The sequence below is a fragment of the Lynx canadensis genome, chromosome A1 (assembly GCF_007474595.2).
Source record: "Lynx canadensis isolate LIC74 chromosome A1, mLynCan4.pri.v2, whole genome shotgun sequence".
NCBI lineage: Eukaryota > Metazoa > Chordata > Mammalia > Carnivora > Felidae > Lynx > Lynx canadensis.
The window spans coordinates 62,468,392-62,494,707 of NC_044303.2; positions in this window are offsets into that span (position 1 = coordinate 62,468,392).

Here is a 26,316-nt window from a genome sequence, read left to right on the forward strand (position 1 = left end):
TTATACACCATTGGATTCTACTTGTTATTTTGGTTAGGATTTCTGTCTATGGATTTGAGAGGTATTGGCTTACAGTTTTCCTTCACTATAAAGTCCCTGTTGGGGCGCCTGGGTTGTTCAGTCGGTTGAGCGTCCGACTTCGGCCCAGGTCATGATCTCACACTCCGTGAGTTCGAGCCCCGCATCGGGCTCTGTGCTGACAGCTCAGAGCCTGGAGCCCGCTTCAGATTCTGTGTCTCCCCATCTCTCTGCCCCTCCCCTCTCATGCTGTGTCTGTCTCAAAAATAAATAAAAACATTTAAAAAAATAAAAAAAAAATAAAGTCCCTGTCAAATAGTCATAAAAAGATTATGCAATTATTTTTACAAAGAATTGGGAAATGTGTTTTTGCCTTTTCTTTACTTTATCTGAATCTTTACAGATTGGTGTTTCCTAAATTAATGTTTGCAAGATTTCACTATGGCCACCAATCTAGTTATATACATCTGATGTCTTCTCACTATTTCAGATGTATTTTTTTGAGTTCTAGATGTGAATTTAATTCTTTTAGAGATTAAAATTCTCTGTTGAAGTTTTCCATCTGATCCATTTTGTTCAGCTCTTTCTTTGCATTATTTGTCATGTAAATTCATTAATAAAGTCTTGTTGGATAACTTCAACATCTTGAATAGCTGTGCTTTTTCTTCTATTGTTTTAGTTTTTCTCAATTATCTGTAACAGTTTTCTGCCTTTTCATGTATTTATTAACTGTTTTCACTTATCCTGAACATTGTATATAACAGAATTTTGGGGACTTCAGGGAGGGAAGAACCCCTTTCTATGGAAGCCTACATGAGAGCCGATCACATTAAATCATTAAGAACTGAGCTGGCATTGGACTGGCCTATAGCTTCAGTGTTAACTATATGTGTCTCTGATTCTCCTGCATTGATACCTATTTTTCAGTCTCTCTTTCTTGTTCTCTCTCTCCTCCCCTCATCCTTGAAGGACTGAAAAATTTGGGTATGCCTTTCAGAAATTTTGTACTTAGTTCTTATTCTCTGCCTCATTCAAAATCTGACAAATAAATTGTCAAGGAAGGCCAGGCATAAGCTTGTAACCACTGCTGGCCCCTAGCAGGTTCTCATTGCTAGCTTGGCCAAATTCTGGGAAATGTCACCCAGAATGAACTTTTCTGCTTCAAGCAGAGGTTTCTCATCCCACTGCTGGCCTCCTGCCTCTTCCAAGCATTCAATAGATAGCTTGTGGTAAAACCAGTTGTGCATTTTAGGCTTTTCAGTCTTCCCATTTGTAATAGCCACCCCATAAAAATATGAACATTCTGGTTTATCTTTCCTACAGTAAAGGCCTTTTGCCCTCACCATGTTCACCATGAAGAAATATCCCCAGGGAAATAAAAGGGCAAAAATTCTCAGCTCACCCTGGAAGGATTCATTCACTTCTGGAATTTTAGTTAATTATTTTTTTATTGTTTCTACCACTCACTGTTTCTTGTATTTATTAGTTCTGCAATATAGCATTTTATCTTTCTGATATGTGTGATTTTATCTATAAAACAAGTGAAGACTTTTTACATAAATTAATAGGCATGACTGTATTCACCTAAAGCTGTGTTTATGAAAACAAATGGTGGGTCAGATTTGCAACTGCTGGTTGCATTTTCCTCCCATCTATTCCCCAGCATGAAAAATATCCCCCCAAATTTCTTTCCTAAAAATCACCTGGCTTCCAGTGTCTGCTCAAAGATATAAAGATCTTGGAAGTCTTAATTTCTGTCCTTATTAGAAAAAGCTGGACAAACTGAAAATCCATGTATTTTCTTGGACTCATCGGGAAACAGAAGTACAAGGAAAGCCTTCCCACTGAAATCTGGAGAGACAGGTGCACTAAGACAGATACAACAACTGAGATCTGGAGCTGGAGCCATAGGCTACAAAGAACAATTAAGTGACAATTTTGATAAACTGCTGGAGATTGTGCATAAACCTTCACAAGAATGAGAAATTCCTGTGGACTGTGGTTTTTGGAGGCTCCCTTCAGGAATCTCACCAGGTTCTCACAGTGGAGATCCAAGAAAAGACTCCATCATGACTCTGGCACAAGTGAGAGAAGAATAATCATTGTGCAACATGCCCAGAGCCTTCATCTTAAAAAAGGATATTCTTCAGGGAAAAATGACTTGCCAGAGTATAATTGTGAAACAAATTCTTGTCCAGTTCAACATCCTTCAGCTTTCCTATTTTATCCAGAGGAAAAAAATATATATAGCCAACATGAGACAAAGACTTTGGAAATATATTGAGAATGTTGTAACAAAGATGAAGAAGAAAAGTCTTACATCTCATCAACAGATGCAGAAAAATAATTTGACAAAAATCCAGTACTCACTCATAATAAAAACTCTCAGAAAACCAGAAATAGAGGGCAACTTCCTCAACTTGATTAAAAAAAGATCTACAAAACACTTTTATCTAACATCATACTTAACAATGATTTACTGGAAAATTTCTCCCAAAGACCAAGGAAAATACAAGAGTATCTCATCACTCCTACTCAACATCATAGTGGAAGTCCTAACAAGTGCAAAATATAAGAAAAAAAGAGGTACTTGTACTGAAAATGAAGACATAAAACCATCTCTACTTATAGATGACATAATTGTTTTTAAAAACCCAAAGAAACTACCAAAAAAAAACCCCAAAATAAAATAAAACAACTGGTGGGACTAGTAAGTATCATAATGTTACAGAATACAAATTAATATTCAAAAATTAATTGCCTTCCTATATACCAGTCATGAACAACTGATATTAGTTAAGGAAAAACATCATTTATGGTACCAGCACAAAAATGAAGTATATGTGTGTGTGTGTGTGTGTGTGTGTGTGTGTGCGCGTGTGTGTGTGTGTGTTTCTACTATAAACACACATATATGAAAGAAATAATAGATTTAAATAAAAAGATTTGTTTATATGTCTTTGTTGTCGGCTGTCAGCACTTTTACTCTATTATGCCTTGGAATTATTTTATTGGAATTCAACTTGCTTGGATTAGGTAACATCTTTATACGTTTTCTCTATTTCTTCATTCCATGTACTTCAATTAAGTGTATATACATATATATTTCACGTTTAAATGATTTGTTAAGTTTTTCATCATTTTTCCCACTGGGATATGGATACTTTCTTAACAGAACCTATCCATTTTCTTCTTAAGTTGATCCTGTTAAATAATATTCATTTTATTATTATGTGGACTCTGAATTCTCACAAAATTGTCCAAATATTTTATATTTCTTGTAATTTTATAATTACATAATTTATATAAAACATAAATTATAATTAATAATTTTCCAGCAATTTAAAAAGTTGAGATAAAATAGGCATATAACACTGTGTAAGTTTCAAGTGTAGCATGTATCAATTTGATACATTTATATATTGAAGTATAATTACCAACATAGTCTTACCTCCATTATGTCTTATAATTGTCACTTTTTTGTGGTGAGAACATTTAAGATCTAGACTATCAGCAACTTTGAAGTATATGATACAGTATTGTTGAGTTTAATCACAATGCTGTGCTTTTGATCTGCAGAACTTATTCACCTTCACTTATTTACTTCTTCTCCTCATTCACCTAGCTAAAACTTTGTTCTCTCTGACCCACATCTCAATCCCCCTACCTCAACTCCCGACCCAGATAATCACCATTCTATTCTGTTTCTACAAGCCGGCTTTTTTAAATTCCATATCATACAGTATTTGAGTGATATCATACAGTATTTGTCTTTCTGTGTCTGTATTATCTCACTTTTAGCATAATGCCCTTTTTATGCTCATGGATGATCCATCTGTTTTGTTGTAAATGACAATATTCTTTCTTTGCTGAGTAACATTCCAAGTAATTAAAATAGTTAGATTACTTCTCTGTCAATCTATCATGTTTTATTTTACTTTTTTTGGGGGGGCTCACAATAATTTGTTTCTCCTTGGCATGGTTGTTCTTTTTAGTAGAATCTAGAAATTGTGAAGTAGAATAATGTAGAGTTTTGCTAATATCTTCTTCCAGCATAGATTGACAATCTCCTTGGCTAGGAAGGTCTAATAGGGATTAATCTTTTTAATCAGACACTGAGCTTACTCAAGGCCTACCTGCAGTGATTGTAAGGAGTCCTATAATTTTTTAACTGAGAGCCTCAGGTGAATGATTACTTCCAAATGTGATCTTTGTCTCTTCAGAATTAGAAGACTCTTTTTTTTTTTAACGTTTATTTATTTTGGAGACAGAGAGAGACAGAGCATGAGTCTGGGAGGGGCAGAGAGAGAGGGAGACACAGAATCTGAAACAGGCTCCAGCCTCTGAGGTGTCAGCACAGAACCCGACGCAGGGCCGGAACTCACGGACTGCGAGATCATGACCTGAGCTGAAGTCAGACGCTTAACCGACTGAGCCACCCAGGCGCCCCCAGAATTAGAAGACTCTTAATACTGATTCACTTTTCAAAGAGTTCTAGCATAATTTCTTAGTATGCTGTCCCAGGCTGACTTAGAATAAGAGAAAATGTCCTAAGGAAAATAGTTGGCTGAGTAGGTGATTCACATCTTCTACCTTTTCTTCTTATCTGGATCTTAGTGCCTCAAGAATATGAGTTTAGTCCCTCTAGCCCCAAGGGATTGCCTAATTATTTGTTCACATTTCTACTTCATAGGGTTAGCCTAAGTATGGATTCTTTGACATGTTCCTTTACTCCATATTTAACTACCATGAACAAATAAGCAGTTGTAAATTATGGATTCCTCTTTCTGGAATTTTGTTCCAGAAGCTCTGATCACTTTGCAATTCTCCTCAAAGCTTATAAATATAGATATGGATATAAATATAGATATAGATAGATATAGTTCTTTGTATTTCATCAGGCTTTCTTAGTTGTTCTCATTGAAATTAATAATAATCTGCCTCAAACTACTACATCCAATCTATAAGCAAATAGTCTTGAATGATAGTTTTAAAAAATAAAAAAGTGATCAGATACAATTTTAAAGTGTTATTTTATGTTTTAATAATCGATTCACTATAAAAATGAAGATTAAAATCAATGTATACTATCATCTTGAGTTATTTTCATCTGTTCCAAATGTATATTTGGTAGGCAAGGGGAAATCTCAAAGATTAAACAAATCAAGAAATAAGTTTCACAGAAAGGACTGACAAAGGGAATTAAATGTAGTAGTGGGAAAGACTAGGAAATAAGATAACCATATCTGACCAAAAAAATCTGATATTTGGTCTTTAAAAGTCCTTAGTTAAAAAATTAATAAATGAAGCACATTGGCCACATGACAGATAATTTTGTTCTATTTTTAATATATGGCACATATAATACAAGTCCACACTTTCTAAATGATTTTTACCTCAGAGCATATAAATATTTTGATTCATTTTTACCTCTCAGTCATCGGAGAGTAAAGTATCACTCATCAACATACTATTTCAGTATCCTAAAAATAGTATTGTGATAGGGAAACTGAAAGTACTCTCAAAAAAGATCCATCCATGCTGTTTCTCTGCTAGGTGCTCCTTACTCATGTTCTATATTTCATCTTGCATCTGAGTAAAACAATGAAACTATGTTTCCACTCCAAGGGGGAAGCAAGAAAGTTAATCATTCTCTGAGTTTTGTCTTGGGTCCCCATACACCTGATAACATCTAAGAAGAACCAGATCCTAAGCATGCTTTAGGACAATAGCTTCCAAGAAAACTTGACAGTGATATCAATATTCCCAACCTTCAGTGATTTCTAGAATAACACCTACTGTTCATTTAACACTTGCCTTTGATTGGACCTTATCCTGGACTCCTGAAAGAACACATACCCTGGAACCCCTTTCCAGTATAAACCCCTCATCCCAAGTGATGAAGAGATTCCCTTCTCCTTTTCTGAATCTCCCAGACACTCCGTATGCTATACTCTGTCACTATGCTATTCAATGAACTCTGCTCACACTTCCTCCTGGCTTGCATTTGACTAGTATCTGGCGTGAAGCCATGGACCCTCTTGGCTGGTCCAACAGCAGCCTCTCTGAGTCTTTCGACCAAGCCCGCATGCATCAGTATGATTGAGTGAAATAGAATTTGTTATAGTTTGCGTAGAATTATGACTAATTAAAACTGAATGAGAAATAACAACAAAAAATGGAGCTCAGTTTGAGAAATGGGTATACTTTGTTCCTGTCTTTGGTATATATGGGTCCATAGAGGAGGAAATTAACTTGATGGGAAACAAAATGCAATATCTAGTGGCAAAGCTAAGCATATACTGTTTAAACCAATGCCACAACAAAAGACCAGGATGAGGCATTTGAAACATGCAAAATTTAAATAGGCAAGACACAAAGGATTTACAAGTTACAATTTGTGTAGTTATATAAATGACTGATACTTAAAAACAACAGATGCTTATAATTCGATCTTGTTTTACAACCAGTAGAATTGGGAATAATAAGACATAACTCATTGTCTTTATGGAATTTAAAAGAAAGAACAAATTTGTAAGTACTTCATGGAGATACTGAAATATATTCACTACAAATACTTTTCCAAGCATCTTACATAAAATTTTGAAAACTTTCTAAAAGCAGAATAATGTATGTTAAATGATCAGAACACGAGCATTATAAAATATTCAAAATGCTGATCAAGGTGAATAATAGTTTATTTTAACAATGCACAGCATGGTTTGCTAACAGAAAAGGAGATAAAGATTAATTTCATAAAATATTTAGGTTGTATATGAAATTATTTAAAACACAAACTCCAACACCTCAAGCCACAGGATGATCAATCCTACATGTATTTCTACAGCTAATAAATTGCCCTTGTTTATAAATGACATAAATAAACCTGACATAAGGCAAAATTGGGAAAATTGATGAAACTGGGTCAATTTTACATTACAATCCCTTGGAAAATGAGGTAATGTTGGAAAAAATAAAAACCTACATATCATTTCCTATAGAGCTGTGTTAACTGACTATACTACTAAAAAGAAATACATAAAAACACAAATGTCGTTGCATACTTTTTTTTTCCTATTTGCTATAAGTGAAGTTTTGGAAGAGAAGCAATGTGTAATGGAATGACATGACAGTATAGGAGCATTTGGTGAGTGCCAGCAGGGCACCCTTCCTTTCCTTAAAATTTTGAAGGCATTTAGAGCAAGTTTTCTTTTGTTAAGGTCCAAGCATTCCTCAGACCCTTGAAATAAGTCTATGACAGCAGAAATCTTTGGCTTTTTTATATACTGGCCTACCACCACACATATCTCTAAAGGTATCTTATCTGTATACTCTAATACCATTTTTTTTGCATTCTTTATTATTCATTATTTTTCTCTGGCTGCAAGTAACGATAACCAACTCTGAAAAATCAAGAAATTAATATTTATCAAAAAAATTATAGTTTAACAAATAAATAATGGACTAGCTCAAAGATAGATGTAAGAAACGAAATCAGTGTAACTGATGATCAGCAAGTACTTGTGTCCCAAAGTGAAGAAAATGGCCAAATAAATACTTCTAGTTTCATTTACTTTTACGTAATAAAAATTATTTTACAAATATTTAAAAATACATGCATATTTTACGAATGGATTAAAATGTATGTAATCTACCAATAAATATACAGATATATGGGGTATGTTCTCACAATTTCTTTGCTGATAGGAGGGCACAAGTTTACCATTAGAAAGAAGGGCATTAAGGCATTGGCATCAGGTGAACGAACACTGTGATATTACACTGTTAAGTGTCTGTGGTTGGGATTCACACTGCTAGGAAAGCACCCTTGATTACATGTCAATTACAAAGATGGGGAATTGGCATGAGATGGGATTTTCTGACACCAGAAAGAAAAGAAATTCACTAAGCAAAGGAATGAATAGCTACTAAAAGGAGACAATTTACAGTGATACAATGAGTTGTCATGCACCAATTAATATTCTACTGGTAGAGCTAAATTAGTAGAAATGCTAGTAGAAACAGAAGACATACTTATAATTGAAGGCTAACATAACTCAATAAGGGAAAAATAAGCAAAAATATGTTTACTAAACAGAGAACCTTCACTTTTTGACATTGCCTGTGGCATTACAAAAAATAAATAAATGAAAAGAACCACAGAAATATCTAACTCAATGTTACCAATATTGATTGGGTAGGTTTTATATAACAGGCACTCTGTTAGGTAAGGGTAATATAATGTCAAATAAGACATCTGTTAATAATTGGTAGGAGGCTGGCGTTATTTGTGTATATGAGTGTGTGGGTACATAAAAATACCCTCCTCCTATTTGTGTGTATGAGTGTATGAGTACGTATACACACCCAGTAAATACATATATACACTCAATATATAGTCTCTTTCCATATATATATATATGTATATATATATATGCACACACACGTCTATGTATACGTATACATGTATGTATTAGTTATCCTTGCACTCTTGTAGATAGGAACATGGCATCAGGTGTACAGACATCCTGTTGTCATTGCAATGTCACTTAGTCACAGAATTATCTATGGCATCATGGAAAATAATTCATCCTTACTCACGCTATACATTCTTTCATCTTCTATATCTTAGACCATTCCTGTTAAGCATTTTAAACCCACAGACTCTTAATTTTGTGGCACTCCAGTGGTCTCCTTGGTAGATGGGTGGAATTTGGCAAATTTCATATTGGCTCTTAACGTTTCACTTATTAAGTGTTTTGAAGTGTTTGAATTAATTAGATATGTTACATTTGTAATTGTAATCTGAAGTGTAATGAGGAGTTGTTAAATGGTGTTAGATGGTTAGGAAAATTCAATGTATCAAATTTAAATGTTAATTGAACATAAACCAAAAAAATAAGTAAAGACTTAAGTGTTTTTAATTCTATCAAAAAATGTTTTTCTTTGGGTACCTGTTTGAGGCCCAACCTGGTGATGGGACTCGCAAGCTACTTGCAGAGAGTAGGAGAAGCATCAGCTTGCATCCAGGATGCCCTAAACGTGGTGTTGCAGAATGTACTATCTGGAAAGGTGTCAGCCGACAATACTGTGTGCCATTTCTCAATAAGTCTGGTCATCCAAGTAGCAAGATAGTTCCCCATGACTTTGAGACCATGCTCAAGAGCAACATCAATGACCTGTGATGGTAACCTACCTGGCCAGTCTCACACAGTTAACAGATTGCCCTCAGTGAGAAAATTGTAACCCTGTGAATGGGTCCCAAGCAGAACTCCTGCCAGTCTGGGCAACCCCAGAACTCAGAATGGAGTGAACTAGAATGGTTTCCTTGTGATTTGAGCCACGCTGAGTCAGTCAACTGCTTGTGACTCTTAATAAACATAGCCTACCTTTTGTGAATAAATAGGCAAATAAATAAATAAATAAATAAATAAATAAATAAATAAATAATGAGATTTGCAGGTGGAACACGAGGCCTAAGACATACTATCTATTAGTTGTAAGTATGAAAAATTAATTATTAAAATACAACAAGCAGAAACGTTACTTCCCTTACACAATAAGCCTCATAAAATATTTGTTTAAATATCCATTTGTACAAGTATCTTTGAGCTCCAGGAGGGAAAACCTGCAGAAGAACATGAGAGTATCTTAATATCCAAGAAATAATAGTGCAACTAAGCTAGAAATGTATGTAAAACAGCATCTTTCTATTGCTTTGTCCCAACACTGAGGTCATATTCAGCATATGGTCATATACCTCAAAACAAATATTGAGACATTACTAAAGATCTCATAGGGACATAGAATAGAGCATTCTAATAGTATAAACCAAAGCAGAAATTGAATTTACTACCCATTATATATCTTTTTTAAACTCTCAATGTCTTATTTTTTCCAACCCATAACATTTCTCTTCTCTTTCCAACAGACTATAAATTTTTACTCTTATCAGGAAAATGTAATGTTCTCCTTTGTTTAAGATAATCCCTCTTTCAAAACTACAGCCAGTGCCTGACAGGACATTGAATAACTATTTTTTATTAAACATGGCCTTAGGAGAGACTTGTCCCCATGTCATTATGCTGATCAAAGCATTTACTTCACAAAACGACTTTTCCTGTGGGGAGGGAAGATTTGGCAGCTGATAAAAAATGACTTTTCTATATCAGGAAAGTTTGAGCACTGACCTCCACAGAGTGATCAGCCTAATGTCAGGCTTCGATAAGATGTCACATTCTTTGCTGTGAGAAATATTTGCTTTCATGCCAAATATAAGTCTAGAATGCTTTGCATTAGTTCTGTGAAATACATGTTAAGTTGATAATAGCTATTGGATATCACATTGCTTGAAATAGGAGCTGGTTAGGAGTCTAGAGAATACTGATGAAATTCAGAATAAATCATGCCATTTGCAACAATGTGGATGGAACTAGAATGTATTATGCTAAGTGAAATGTCAGTCCGAGAAAGATAAATATCATATGATTTCATTCATATGTGAAATTTAAGAAACAAAACAGATGAACATAGGGGAAGGGAAGGAAAAATAAGTTAAAAACTGAAAGAGAGACTCTTAAATACAGAGAACAAACTGAAGGTTGCTGGAGGGGTGTTGGGTGGGGGGATGAGCTAAATGGGTGATGGGCAATAAGGAGGGCACTTGCTGGGATGATCCCTGGGTGTCATATGTAAGTGGTGAATCACTAAATTTTATTCCTGAAACCATTATTACACTCTATATTAATTAACTTAGATTTAAATTTAAGAAAGAAGAAGAGAGGCCACAAACAGTAGCCACCAATAAAAATACATTTTGTTTACCACCTACAGATGGTCTGAAGTACACTTCTTTGAAAAGCGAATGGTATGAAGTCTAAATGAAGTATCACTGGTCAGAAAAATTACCTGTAGTACAGATTTGGGGTTGTAGGTTTTCAGATAATGAAAGCTACATATACCCAAATTATATCATATGATAGAAAAGTGCTTATGAAAATAAGACACTAACATATATAGTATGATAACACTAATTTACCTATACACTTCTCCAAACCCAAAAGTACTTATAAATATATTTACAAATAGTTTATAGTTTATTGGCAGCTTATAAACACATACATACGTGGTTAATGCAACAGATTATATGTATAATGTAACAGATTAAAAATAAATGACAAAAACAGGTTGAAGGGAAAATAATACAAGAGAAAGAAAACACAGAAAATGTAAATCCATAAAAGGCATTTAAATTCTATCATTCTATCATCATCAAAAAGAAATAAGAATGATTTGAAGAAAGTATTTTCCTTGCCCTTAATTCTTATAGTTCATTCTAGGGCCAATAGGAACATGAAGCACACCTTAATGAGTCATTTGCATAAAAACAATTAGAGTAAGTCATGGGAATAGATTTTATAAAGGGGCAAATAATGTTATACAAATATTTAGCTCATTGAGGTTACAGCTTGATTCAGGGTTAATATTTAGTATCAGGAGAAAGGAGTAAACTGTGCTTATGATTCTGTTTAGAATTAATACCACATTATGTCTCCTAAATAATAAAATGATAATAATTAATTAAAGGCAATAAACCAGACTATAGAAGGCAATATGTTTGAGTATTTGGATGGATGCATAAGGAGTGTTCTCCTCTGAGTTTGTAACCATCTGGTGTAACTTAGATAAAGCAAGTATCTTTATGAAATAATTTGCTATCCATGAGTATACATCATAAAACACCAGATGTATTGATAATTTATAAAAATGATTTTTTGAATAATTAATGCAGAATTTTTATGGCAGTAATTGATAATTTAGCTACTTGTAAATTAGACATCTCAAATCCTATCATCTGTATGTAAGCATATTAGGTAGCATAGAGGGTACATAAAAACCCAGTTGGGAGGTTATGGTCCCAGTCTCACCACTTACTAGCATAATGACATTCTAAAACATGAATTGTTCTCATTGTCTTAGTCCCTTTTTCTGTAATATTCTTTTATTTTTAAAATTCTTAAAACAAATCAAAGGTTTACTATAGTGATTACACCAGTCAATGTTATAAATCTATTGGAATAGTATATAATTCATAGTAGGCACTATGTTAATGTTAGTCATTTTTAAATTTTTTTAATGTTTTTTATTTATTTTTGAGACAGAGAGAGACAGAGCATGAGCAGGGGAGGGGCAGAGAGGGGGGAGACACAGAATCCGAAGCAGGCTCCAGGCTCTGATCTGTCAGCACAGAGCCCGATGCGGGGCTCGAACTCACAGAGTGTGAGATCATGACCTGAGCCGAAGTCAGACGCTCAACTGACTGAGCCGCCCAGGCGCCCCTGTTAATGTTAATTATTATCTAAAGATGATATTAAATTATGAATTAAAAATGAAGAATATGCTTATTGTATCCCCAAAGTATCTTCATTATCTTCATGAAATAAATCTTATTGTTTTACTGTTAGTAATAAAGGAACAAATACAAGAATATAAAAAGCAATGCATCTTAAGAACATTTTAAGGGTACATAAAAATTACTCCTACTTAAAAAAATATTTTTGAGCAATATCCATTAAAATCTGATTAATGGTTATAACCAGAGACAAGAATTGGAATGGGTTCAGGGATAATAGTTTTTTTCACCTTCTAATATAGACTTCAAAAAAGCAGTTTATTTTCATTATTTTTAACTATATTTTGTGTCTTTTCCTTCGGCTTTCCTGGTTAAAATTATAATATATCTGTGTGTGTGTGTGTGTGTGTGTGTGCGTGTGTGTGGAGAGAGACAGAGACAGAGTTTCAAATATTAGGAAAAAGATATTAAGAAAACTATAATTAAAGAGAGACAACACCAATCGTCCTGTCTTTAAGTCTTTAAGTCATAAACTCAATTATGTAAAACTAAGATGTTTTGCAGAAATTTTCTTTCTCTTTTTATACACACACGCTCACACACACACACATCATAACTCCATTAGTTCTATTTGGGTCTACAGTCAGTGCTTCATTCCATTAACATGTCTATATTTGCTAAACTCAGGAATTTTTGCCAGGAGTTAACTCAATTCTTTTATAAGTATGGCTCCATAATCTGAACAAGTATCAGAAGAAATGTTTTACTGGTTGATAATGTGTTCAGGTGCCACTCTCCCACAAATAGCATTGAATATATAATCTGGCTTTCAATCACTGGGGCAGCATCAGCCTGGAATCATTCCCTGAAGGAAGTTTGCATTTCTTTCTGTCCCTGAAAGCATATTCCGCAGGTAGGCTGAATAATGTTTATCTCCAAGGAAGCTCACAATTACAATGATCAAGTGACATGCTCAATGTCTTACCAACATTGGAGTGAGGAAAGGACGGCAGATATTCTGAAATCTAGTTCAGTATTGAAGGTCACTTTGTCATCATGGCTGCTTTTATGCTAGTGAGAAATAGTTATTTTCTCATTCATACTTTCAGGGTTTCTGAGTGTTAACAAGAAAGCTACAGGCCCAAAATGGAACCACTTATGTCACTTAAGTCCCACATCAGCAAATCAAGACTTAATATCTAATCTAACTTCAGGTTCAAACCCCCATCCACCCACCTACCACCCTCACAAATGTATTACTCTTTAACCAGTCAAAATGGTCAGCACTAGGAAATTTACTGGTAGGCCCCTTCTGGTCCCCTTAGGAAGGCAATCTTGCCTAAGACAATGCATTCTTTGCTAATAATTTCCTCTTTTCTTCTCTGTCTTTAAAAACCTTTCTGCAGCTTGATGGAACTCCTTTCTGTATGCAGGATAGGATGCTGCCCAATTCATGAATCATTTAATAAAGCCAATTTGGTGTTTTAAATTACTGGAATTTAAAATTTGTGTCGTTTCACAGATTTAGTGGCAGATTTAATAACTGAAGGAGATCGCTTCAGAGACAGTGAGAAACACAGGCAGGGAACCTGCAAATTCCTTTTTGAGTTCACAGTTTTTCTCGCCATTTCCAAAAGCCGTGGGTTAGTTCTCTCCCTGTTTTTTGTTCTGCTTTCTTTGTGGTGAGATAAAGATCTCAGATCTAATTGGCTTTCCACTCCAAGTTTAATAGATGAGTCTAGGATGACTCTAATAGAATGCCAGTCAATAGGATGGCTCTAATAGAATGCCAGTCAGCCTTTGGTTCAGTCTGTAATTCCACATTGGAATCCTTTCCTGAATTCCAGTACATAGTCCCCATTGATCAACATTTACTGGCCTAGTCTTTCCACAGTTCCTTTCTGCCATCTCCAAAGGAGTCTACTGGTTTGGTCCACACTGGGGAGTGCTGATGGTACATACAGGGCCTTCTGTTGGCCAGTTCATGGTAACTCTAAATACTAGCCCTTGATTCTGTTCTGACTCTATGTGGGGAACCTCTGGTGGCAATTGTAGTTCTCCATTTATTTTGAATTAGTGCACAGTCGCCATTCTTTGAGGTCTGCTGTTTAGTCCTTTCCCCAGTCCCTAGTTCTTTGGATATTGCTGCTTCCTTAGTTACTAATGGTTTCAGTTAATGTGGACATGAGGTAAAGACAAAATGCTTGCTAAAGGGGATCTCAAAAGGGGCGCTTGGATGGCTCAGTCGGTTAAGTGTCCGACTTCAGCTCAGGTCATGATCTCGCGATTTGTGAGTTTGAGCCCCATGTTGGGGTCTGTGCTAACAGCTCAGAACCTGAAGCCTGCTTCAGATTCTGTGTCCCCTCTCTCTGCCCCTCCCCCCTTGCACTTCTCTCTCTCTCTCTCTCTCTCAAAAATAAAATAAACACTAAAAAAATTAAAACAAACAAACAACAACAACAAACTTGCCAAATTCTAGTATATCAGAGCAACACTCTCCATTTTAAACTCCACTCAGAACCTCAGGACAGGATCCTAGAAAAAATTATGTAAGCTGAATAAGTCCTTCTCCTTTAAGCTATAGGTAGCCAGAAGGAAAGAAAAACATTCTAACACAGGTGGATGGGTATGTTTGTCCTTCAACAACCAGGCTTTAACCCTATTCTTTGAGGAATTAAAAGCAACTGTCCTCATCTTACAAATCTTTACAAAGCTAGAAATGCAGCTCTAGAGGCAATTCAAAGTTTACCTATTGCTTTTACCAATCCCAAAACCTACCTGCCCCCCACCATTTACCTCAAAAGTCTTATAAATTATTGGCCTGAGGAAATCAAAGTCCTTCATGGAGAAACCTACATTCTTTCCCTGTGCCTTTGAGATAAAAAGATTTGAGATTAAAAGTACAAACCTCAAGGAGTTAATTCTTATCAGAAGTAGAACTAAAAAGGTAAAGGTCATTTGAAACTTAGACAAAAAAAAAAAAAAATCATATGTCTTCTCCACAAACATTAGTAGAAAAAAAATTAGCTATCTGAGCAGGTAACCTTAATGTGCCAGGGAAACAGTTTGGGCCCAACTGTTCTTTTATAAACTAGTGAGTTTTGCATTAGCATGTCTGTCTCATGACTAAAAATTTTAAAACAATAACTACAAGATCTATGTTTATACATATGTGCCTATATAGAGGTGTGGCATTTTCTACCTACAAATGGTATTTCAATCAAACAAACAAAAAAAGTAAAGAGCTATATTTAATTGGCTTAAATTCGTTTTTTAAAAATTAAATTTTTCAATATTGAAGGGCACTTTGTCATGACAGCTGTCTCTGTATGAGGAAGACTATTTTTTCCATATTTTCAGAGGTTCAGAGTATTAAAAAGGGCCAAAATGGAAACACTTATGTCACTTAAGGCTCCACATCAGCAAACTTAAGATTTAAAACCTAACCTAACTACAGTTTCAACTCTCCCCTCCACCCAGGAATGTATTCTTTAACCAATTAACATGGAATTTCTTAGGAAGTTTCCTGGTAGACCCTTTGTGGTCCCCTTAGGAAGGTGACCTTGCCTAAGAAAATGCATTCTTTGTTAGTAACTTCCTCTTTTCTGCTTCCTATCTTTAAAAACCTTTCCTCTTCTGCAGCTTGATGGAGCTCCTTTCTATTTGCAAGATGGGGTGATGCCCAATTCATAACTCATTCATTAAAGCCAATTTGATCTTTCAAATTGCTCAGCTGAATTTTTGTTGTTTAATACAAGTAGAAGTGTTTGAATTAGAAGAAATACATATAGCTCATACATATGTTTTTGTTTTGGGGGGTTTGGGGGCAAGAATTTTTCTTTATTTAGACCTTTTATAAAGAACAATCTCAGATGTATAAATCATTTTCTGTCAAGTTCTTATAGCCAATCTGAGAAACTAGAATAAGAAAAAAAAAAACAACTTGTTATTTAAATAAAGAAAACTAGGCATACCTGGGTGGCTCAGTTGGTTGAGCCTCTGGTCATGATCTCATGATTTTGGGATTGAGTCCCATATTGGTCTGTACTGGGTGTAGAGCCTGCTTAGGATTTTCTCTCATCATCTCCCTATGCCCCTCTCTCCCCTACTTGTGCTCTCTCTATCTCTCAAAATAAAAAAAAAATAAAATAAAATAAAAGAGAGAAGAAAAGAGAAGAGAAGAGAAGAAAGAAAAGAAAAGAAAAGAAAAGAAAAGAAAAGAAAAGAGAAGAAAAGAAAAGGAGAGAGAGAGAACTCATTTGGAGATTTTGCCCTGTTCTGAAAGAAAGTATCATGGTAGAATTCATCACTTACAGATAACAGATTTTACACTTTTAATAAAGTTTTTATTCACAATTAGTTTCTACCCATTTAATGTATTGGGCTGTATCATGAAAAGGTAGATGTTTGTTCAGAGATTCATGTATTAATCTTTACAAGAGATGTCAGCCAAACTCAAAATTTTCCAATATTTTGATAGAAAGCAAAAACTCTGTAAAAGAAATCTAACACAGAAAGAAAACCCACTTCTGGAGAATAATTATTTCTGTTCCTTGATTTTACTTTGTTGAATGCAGGACAGTAGGAAGGACAATACATCCTAGAATATTTATTTGGAAGTATCAGAAAGTATGTTATCTTTCCACATTTCAGACAGCAATAATACACATTTAATGTTAGATATTACAAAGATGTATGAAAAACACCATGGATTCCAGGTTTCTCATTTATTTATAATGTAGTACAATTCTCAATCCCCTCAGTGTATCTCAACATTGTTTTACATTTGTGTATAGAGAAGGATGATCATTTTCTATACTCCTACTCGAGCTCTTTATTTACAAAGAAAAAAATGCACAGAACTCTATCTAACAGAAAAAAATTCAATATCTAGTTGCTATTGCTTCTGGTGATTTTTATTTATTTTCTTTATGCTATAACATTGTTCTTCATGAAATCCCAAAGTCTACAAACTGAACAGGAAATTATTACTTTAGGATTATTAGTTTTGATATAATATTACATTTCCTGAATAATATTACATTTACTGAATTACCTATATTTCAAAATACTAGCAAATTGAACTTATTATGTGCTATCATTTGTCCTGTTTTAATTTATTACTTTATTTCCTCCAAGATGCGTGATATGGCCTCTGGTCTTTTACATAATATTTTCTTTTGTAATGAGATATTTTGCAATTTTATGCATCTCACAGTTGTAATTACTTTTCAAATATGAAACGTCTGTAACAACAACCAGTTCTTAGTTGAATTTTAATTTCTCTGCTCTTTCAACAATATATTATCATTAATCCCTCCTTTTGTTTTCTGTCATCTCTTACTAAAGTACTAAAATGTTTGGCCTAGTGGCCAATATGCTTTCTTAAAATGTGGATACAGGCTTAGCTCCTGGAGTGATCAATTAAACAGTAAAATAAGGTCACAACAATGCTTTAAAATATTTCAATTATGTTCCATTGTTTCTCTATAAATTCCAAAATCCCATAAATTATATAAAGTCTCTATCAAACTCTGGCCATATCTCTTCATATACCTGGCTTTACTCCAGAAGTAATTAAGTTCTTGCAACTTCCAACAGATAACCCACATTTTTGAGAGCTTTCCTCTTCCCCCTGTCCTTAGTATCTTTCCACACCACCGTGTCACTATAGTGCCAAATTTAGTGGGCATTACTTCCTCAGAAACCTTCTGTGTTAGTTATCTATGGCTGTAAAGCAAATTATCGTCAAACATATTAGGCTAAAACAACCACTAGTTTTAAATGCTAGCAATATGCTGTGTTGGCAGTTTAAGCTAAAGGCAGTTGGATCCAACTTCTGGTAGCACTGAGTGCACTGAGATTTGGGCTTGATGGTCCCAAATGATCTCACTCATGCTGGAAGTGGCACTGGCTGCTGATTTGAGCATTTCAGTTCTCCTCCAACAGCCTTATATCTTCTGATAGTCTAGAGTATACTGCTTTAAATGGCCACCTCAAAGTTGTGTTCCAAGAGGGCAAAAGTGGAAGACACAAAGCTTCTTGAGGCCTAGGTTTTGGAATCATAAAACTCCACCTCTTCCACACTCTATTGGTCAAGACAAATCATAAGGCTGGTACAAGAATTAAGAAATAGTCTCCATCATTGACAAGAAGAGCAGCCAAATCACATTACAAAGAAGTATGCCCAGAATCATTTTTGAAAACAATCCTTATTGTTTCAGAGTTACTTATAGATTTTTTAAAATTTATTTATTTATTTTCAGAGAGAGAGAGAGAGAGAGAGAAAGAGAGAGCACACAAGTGGGGGAGGTAGGGAGAATTCCAAGCAAATTCCACACTGTCAGTGCAAAGCCCAAAGTGGGGCTTGAACTCACAAACCATGAGATCATGACCTAAGCCAAAACCAAGAGTCAGATACTTAACCAACTGAGCCACCTGGCACCCCATCTGTAGTTTTTCTTTAATAACTGGAATTTAATGTTGCTTCATAGTAATTATAAGTACATTTTTCTGTATGTATTTGGGGGACTCTGATAACTGGGCTTTATGAAAAAATATATTTATGCATTATATAGCATATTACATATATATAAACACACATATATAAAATATGTATGTAAAAGCAATATACAAAATATATGTAAATATACATATAAATATGTTAAAATATATAAAAATGTTTTAAAATGTATGAATATGCATATAAAGTATATTAATGTATGAATGTGTATACAAATATACATGCATATATATATATAATATATATTTAAAATATATTTTATTTCCACTTGATACTGTCCACAGAGATAAGATTTATTTCAGAATAGATGATATAGAAACGAAAAAAACCAACAGAACAGATCAATGAAAATAGGAGCTATTTTTTTGAAAAGATCAATAAAATTGATAAGCCTCTAGCATGACTCATAATAATAATAATAATAATAATAATAAAACACCAAGGGAGGACTCAAAACACTGAGGGAGGACTCAAACATAGTCACAAATGAAAGAGGAGAAATACCAACACCACAGAAGTACAAACAATTGTAAAAGAACATTATGACAAATTATATGCCAACATATTAAACAACATAGAAAAATGGAAAAATTCCTAGAAATACATAATCTACCAAAACTGAAACAGGAAGAAGTAGAAAATTGAACAGACCAATAACCAGCAAAGAAATTGAATTAGTAATCAAAAATACTCCCATCAAACAAAAGTCCAGGACCAGAGGGCTTCACAGGCAAATTCACCCAAACATTTAAATAAGAGTTAATACCTATTCTTCTCAAACTATTCCAACAAATAGAAGAGGGAAGAAAATTTCCACATTCATTCTATGAGGCCAGTATTACCAAGATACTAAAGCCAGATAAGGACACCAGAAAAAAAGAGACCTACAGACCAGTATCTCTGATGAACATAAATGCAGAAATTCTCAAGAAAATGCTAACAAACCAAATCCAACAATACCCTGACAAAATCATTCACCAAAATCAAGTGGGATTTATTCCCAGGATGCAAGGATGGTTCAATATTTGCAAGTCAATCAACACAATACCTCTCAGAAAAATAAAAGGCTTTCTATGAAAAACCCACAGGGAACATCATCCTCAATGGGGAAAACCTCGGAGCTTTTCCCTGAAGGTCAGGAACAACACAAGGATGTTTACTCTCACCACTTTTATTCCACATAGTACTGGAAGTCCTAGTCACAGCAATCAAACAACAAAAAGAAATAAAAGGCATCCAAATTGATAAGAAAGAAGTAAAAATTTCACTATTTGTAGATGACATGGTACTCTATACAGAAAATCCAAAAGACTCCACCAAAAAACTGCCGGAACTAATAAATAAATTCAGTAAAGTCACAGGATATAAAATCAATGTAAAGAAATCTGTTGCATTTCTATATACTAATAATGAAGCAGCAGAAAGAGACATTAAAAAAATCCCACTAACAATTGCAACAAAAATACTAAACTACTTAAAAATAAACTTAACCAAAGTGGTGAAAGATCTGTACTCCAAAAACTATGAAACATTGATAAAATAAGTTGAAGACAACAGAAAGAAATAGAAAGACATTACATGCTCATGAATTGGAAAAACAAATGTTGTTAAAATCTCTATACTACCCAAGCAATCTACAGATTTATATTTTTATTTTAATTTTTTAAAATTTTATCTGTTTATTTTGAGACAGAGAGTGCAAGGGAGGGGCAGAGAGAGAGTGAGAGAGAATCCCAAGCAAGCCCCATGCTGTTAACTCAAAGCCTGATGCAGAGCTTGAACCTATGAACTGTGAGATCATGTCCTGAGCTGAAATCAAGAGTGGGACACTTAAGCAACTAAATCACCTAAATGCCCTGCAATCTACAACCTTAATGTAATCCTTATCAAAATACCAATAGCATTTTTCACAGAACTAGAATAAACAATCCTAAAATCTGTGTGGAACCACAAAAGACCCCTAATAGCCAAAGCATTCTTGAAAAAGAAAAACAAACCTGGAGGTATCATAATTCTACACTTCAAGTTATATTACAAAGCTGTAATGGTACAAAATGGTACAAACAAAACAAAATGGTACTGGCACAATAACAGACATACATATCAACAGACCAGAATTGGAAAACCCAGAAATAAACCCACAATTATACTGTCAATTAATCTTCGACAAAGGAGGAAAAAATATCAAATGGGAAAAAGTCTCTTCAACAAATGTTGTTTGGAAAACTGGACAGCTACTTGCAAAAGAATGAACCAGTCCAAAAGAACTGGACCATTCTCTTTCTCCATACACAAAAATAAAGTCAAAATGGATTAAAGACCTAAGTGTGAGACCTAAAGCCATAAAAATCCTAGAAGAGAGCACAGGCAGTAATGTCTATGACATCAGCCATAGCAATATTTTTCTAGATGTAACTCCTGAGGCAAGGGAAATAAAAGCAAAAATAAACTATTGAGACTACATAAAAAAAAAAAAAGCTTCCATACAGTGAAGGAAACAATCAACAAAAGTAAAAGATAACTTCTAAAATGGGAGAGGATATTTGTAAATGACATATCCAATAGAAGGTTAGTATCCAAAACGTATAAAAAACTAATACAGCTCAATACACAAAAAACAAATAATCCAATTAAAAATGGGCAGAAGACATGAACAGACATCTCTCCAAAGAAGACATACAGATGGCCAACAGATACATGAAAAGATGCTCAACATCACTCATCATCAGGGAGATGCAAATAAAAACTACAATGAGATATCACCTCACAACTATCAGAATGACTAAAATCAACAACACAGGAAACAACAAGTGTTGGTAAGGATGTAGAGAAAAAGGATATGTACAGTTTTCGAGAATGCAAATTGGTGCAGCCACTCTGGAAACCAGTATGAAGAGTCCTCAAAAAGTGAAAAATAGAACTACCTACCCTACCATCCAGTAATTGCACTAGTGGGTATTTATCCAAAATTACACAAAAGCACTAATTAAAAGGGATACATTCACTGCTGTGTTTATTGCAGTATTATTTACAATAGCCAAATTATTGAAGCAGCTCAAGTGTTATCGATAGATGAATGGATGAAGAATTGGTGTGTGTGTGTGTGTGTGTGTGTGTGTGTGTGTGTGTATATATATATATATATAAAATGGTAATATAATATGACTTTAAACATGTAACATTTATTCCCATTTTTGTGGTTAAACGACAACATTCAATTCTTGATTTAAAAGACTTTACTTATGATAATTCATAAGTTTTGTGTTGTTTTTTGTGGGGTTTTGCTTTATAATATGGTTTGGTAAATCAACCCAATTCCTTGAAACTCATTTTATACAAGTAGAAAAACCTATCATTCCTATTATGAGGCAAATTAGGTTAATGTTCAAGAAAATGCTTTGTAACATTTTTAATAAGTGAAAAATACACACTTTTGATCATTGTTAGAGTTTTAGTAATAAAAATAATTACATTTTAAATATTTACTTAAATTGAAATTTGTGCATTTTTGTTTATTGACTATGTAACTGGAATGTGAAAAGCACTATGCTAAGCATAAGAGATTCAAGGCCAGAATATCCCTGCTCACAAAATATCTCCAATTTACTGAATGACTACTATTTTTCTAATTTGTTCTGCCTTTTTAAAAGTGCTCTATTACATTTCAAGAATGAAAACATCTTGGGCATTCAGTGAAGCAGTGTACATTATGGCTGCGTTCAGCACATCTGGCAGCAAAACCATTAAAATCATTTATAGCCACTGAATCAAACTGTGATAATCAGTCTTCATGCAATTGCCTATTGTATGTTATTTATGGATTCTTCTGTTAAGAGAATGTGCATTTCTGAGTTGTTTTACTAAAAGTTCTGTCTGGGGTAGAGTGCTATATATTAAGTGGGACATAGTCTGTATTAGCACCAAATGAACAACTGTACCCCTAATTATCTGCCTATTTACTGAATAAATATTGTGCTGAGAAAGTGGAAGTCATATAACTAGTTTTAACCATTATGTATTACAGAACATAAAGAAATGATGACTCATCATTATTATATGATACCCTGTGGAAAGTGGAATTTTCTGGTATTATATTTTAGACAGATAGGTATTACTTTTATCTTCACATTTTTATATCTAAAAAATTAAAATTACATCTACTCAAACTATTCATGACACCAGAAAATCCATATTATTGACATATTTTTCAGACAAAACATCAGATTTATCTTAATATAAAATGTTTATATTTTTCAACAATATTTTTTGGTATTAGATTTATAAAACATTTACCATTATAAATACAACATGACTTTAAAAGTACACTATTTTCCTCTTTTTTTCTTTTTTCTTTGTTCCTTTTTTTTTTTTTTAGTAGTTCAAAAAATTTTCTGTGCAAATACTAAAACTTCAGACATATCCTTCAGACATAAACCTAAGACATATCCCAGGGTAAATATTCCTTTGTTGCAGAGGGTTGTAAGGATACATTTAGCAATACTCCTGGCCTCTACCAATTAGATGCCAATAACACTACTCCCTTTAGTGTGATATCCACAAATGTCTCTAGATACTGCCAAAATACTCCTGAGGATGGGAGTGAAGGTACAAATCACCTCTTGTTGAAAACCACTGAGTTGGGTCATATACAGTATCTTCTCTCTTCAATGTCCATAGAACTTCTCTCAGTAACTCTATTAAGGAAGGTATTGTGTATTTGCATGAGTGCTGGAAGATACTGGAATTTTAACAGGCAAACCTGGAGAGGCCTTGCAGAATATCCCATGGATCCACAGGAACTCTATAAAAGCTATATATTTTAAGACTACACTAGACTTAAAGTAATGATGATACTACACTTGCTTTAGCAAGCCTAAATTCAAGTCTCAACATTATAAACCTATCTGCCAATGAATTAATTATCTACTACAATAAAATTCAACATTTTTAAAGGAAGACATCCAAAGCCAGACACTTTACATCCACAACATGCAGCATACAATAAAAATTAACAGACATGTAAATAAACAAGAAAATGAACATATAACCAGGAAATAAATAGTTTAAGAGACTGGAATGGTCACAAATGTCAGAATTATCAAACAAAGATTTACAGTAGCTATTCTAATTGTGTTCAAAATTTTACAGAAAAAAACAGACAATGGATGAAGAAATGGTGAATCTCAGTGGACTAAAGAAAATCATTAAAGAGAACAAACTGGGAGTTTAAGAACTAAATATTACCATATATCAATTAAAGATCCATTGAATGGGCTCAATATTACACTGGACGCTATTGAATAGACAGGTTGGAAGAAAGGACTGAAAAAATAAACAGTTTCAGTAAGCTGTGAGACAATACCATGAGGTCTAACATATTTGATGATAGTCTCATATAATAAGATAACAGAAATAAAGGGGAGTATAGGGGCAGAAAAAATAGTTTGAATAAAGAATGACTCCCATATTTTGTCAAAAATATCAAGCTACAAATAAAAGACACTCTACAAAATACAATGCAATAAGTAGCCAAAACCACTCAAATAATTAAAAACCATAAATAAAAATAATTATTGAATACATCAGAAAGAAATGATGAATTAAATTTATTATATTCAGTAAAAATGATAAGAATGATGTCTGGCTTCTCATCAGATAAAATGGAGGTGAGGAGAAATTAAATTAGTTATTACTAATAACTGAGCAAGAGTGGGACACTAACTGAAAAGGAAATCCAGGTACATTCTGGGGAGAGGAAAATATATTCCTTGATTATAGGGGAAGATTTTTCAAAACTCATTGATTTGAACACATCACATCTATGCATTTGTGGGAAATAAATTCTACTTCAAAAATTATAAGGATAATAAGAATATATGAAAAAACATATAACTATATGGGAGTCATATAAATATTAAGGAGAGGGAATTTCCAAGTTTGAATTACTATTTGGCACTATCCCCAAATTAATTCCATATTGACCTATATGGTAAGAGGAGAATATTTAAATTTCAAAGAAATGTAGAAGTTTATATTCATGAATGCATTATGAATGGATTTTCTAGGGAAAATAAAAGAACAAAACCAGAAACTATGAACAGAAATGTTTGATACTTTCAACCATGTAAAATTTTAAAACTTAGGTTCATCAAATAATTATATAAAGGATAAGCCACAAATCAGAATAAGATCTGCAGCTCATAAATTACTAATAAATATATAAATAAATTCTAAACAGAAATGTAAAATAAAAGACAAATTTATAAACATCCTAACAGAAAAAAAAGAGAAAATGATATGAAGGCAATTCACATAATAGTACTCTATACTGACTAATGGACACAAAAAAATACATTCAACACAGTTTGTAATCTGGAAAACACAAATTGAAGCACAGTGAAAAAATATTCTACACCATCTCATTTTTAAAAATTAACAAATATGACAATACTATATATTGAGCAAAATGTGAAGCCACCAGAAATTCCATGCATCAGCAGTGGCTCAAATGGTAAACAACTATAAACATATTTAATTCTAATTATTAAACTATTTATTTATATTTAATCTTAAACTAAAAAATTGTAAATCCATACTAATTTTTTTGACTTTTAAGGAAATCTTCAATATATTTAATACTATATATGTTTATAAATTTCACTGGTAAAAATAATGACCTCAGTACCCATGTTTCAATACATTGTTACCTACAGACTTTCTTTTTTTTTTGAGAGAGAGAGAGAGAGAGTAAGTGTGAACTGGGCATAGGCAGAGAGAGAGGGAGAGAAAACCCCAAGCAGGCTCTGTGCTGTCAGTGCAGAGTGGGACATGGGGCTCTATCTCACATCTGTGAGATCATGACCTGAGCCAAAACCAAGAGTCGGATGCTTAACCAATTCAGCCTCCCAGGTGCCCCTACCTACACACTTTTAAAAATAGAAGTAAAAGTTAAAAAAAATATGGTTCTGGCACATATATAGACATACAGATCAAGAGAATCGAATAGAGAGCCCAGAAATAAACCTAAACATATATGGTCAATTAATCTACAACAAATGAGGTAAGAATATACAGTAGGGAAAAGAATCTTTTTAATAAATGGTGCTTGGAAAACTGGACCGCTACATGCAAAAGAATGGAACTGGACCACTTTTTTTACACCATGCAAAAAATAAACTCAAAATGGATTAAAGACCTAAATAAATATAAGACCTGAAACTATAAAACTCCTAGAAGAAAACACAGACAGTAATCTCTTTGACATCAGTCTTAGCAACATGTTTTTTAGATATATCTCCTCAGGTGCGGAACACAAAAGCAAAAATAAACTACTGGAACTACACCAAAATCAAAATCTTTTGCATAGTGAAGGAAACCATTAACAAAACAAAATGGCAACCTACTGAATGTGAGAAGATATTTG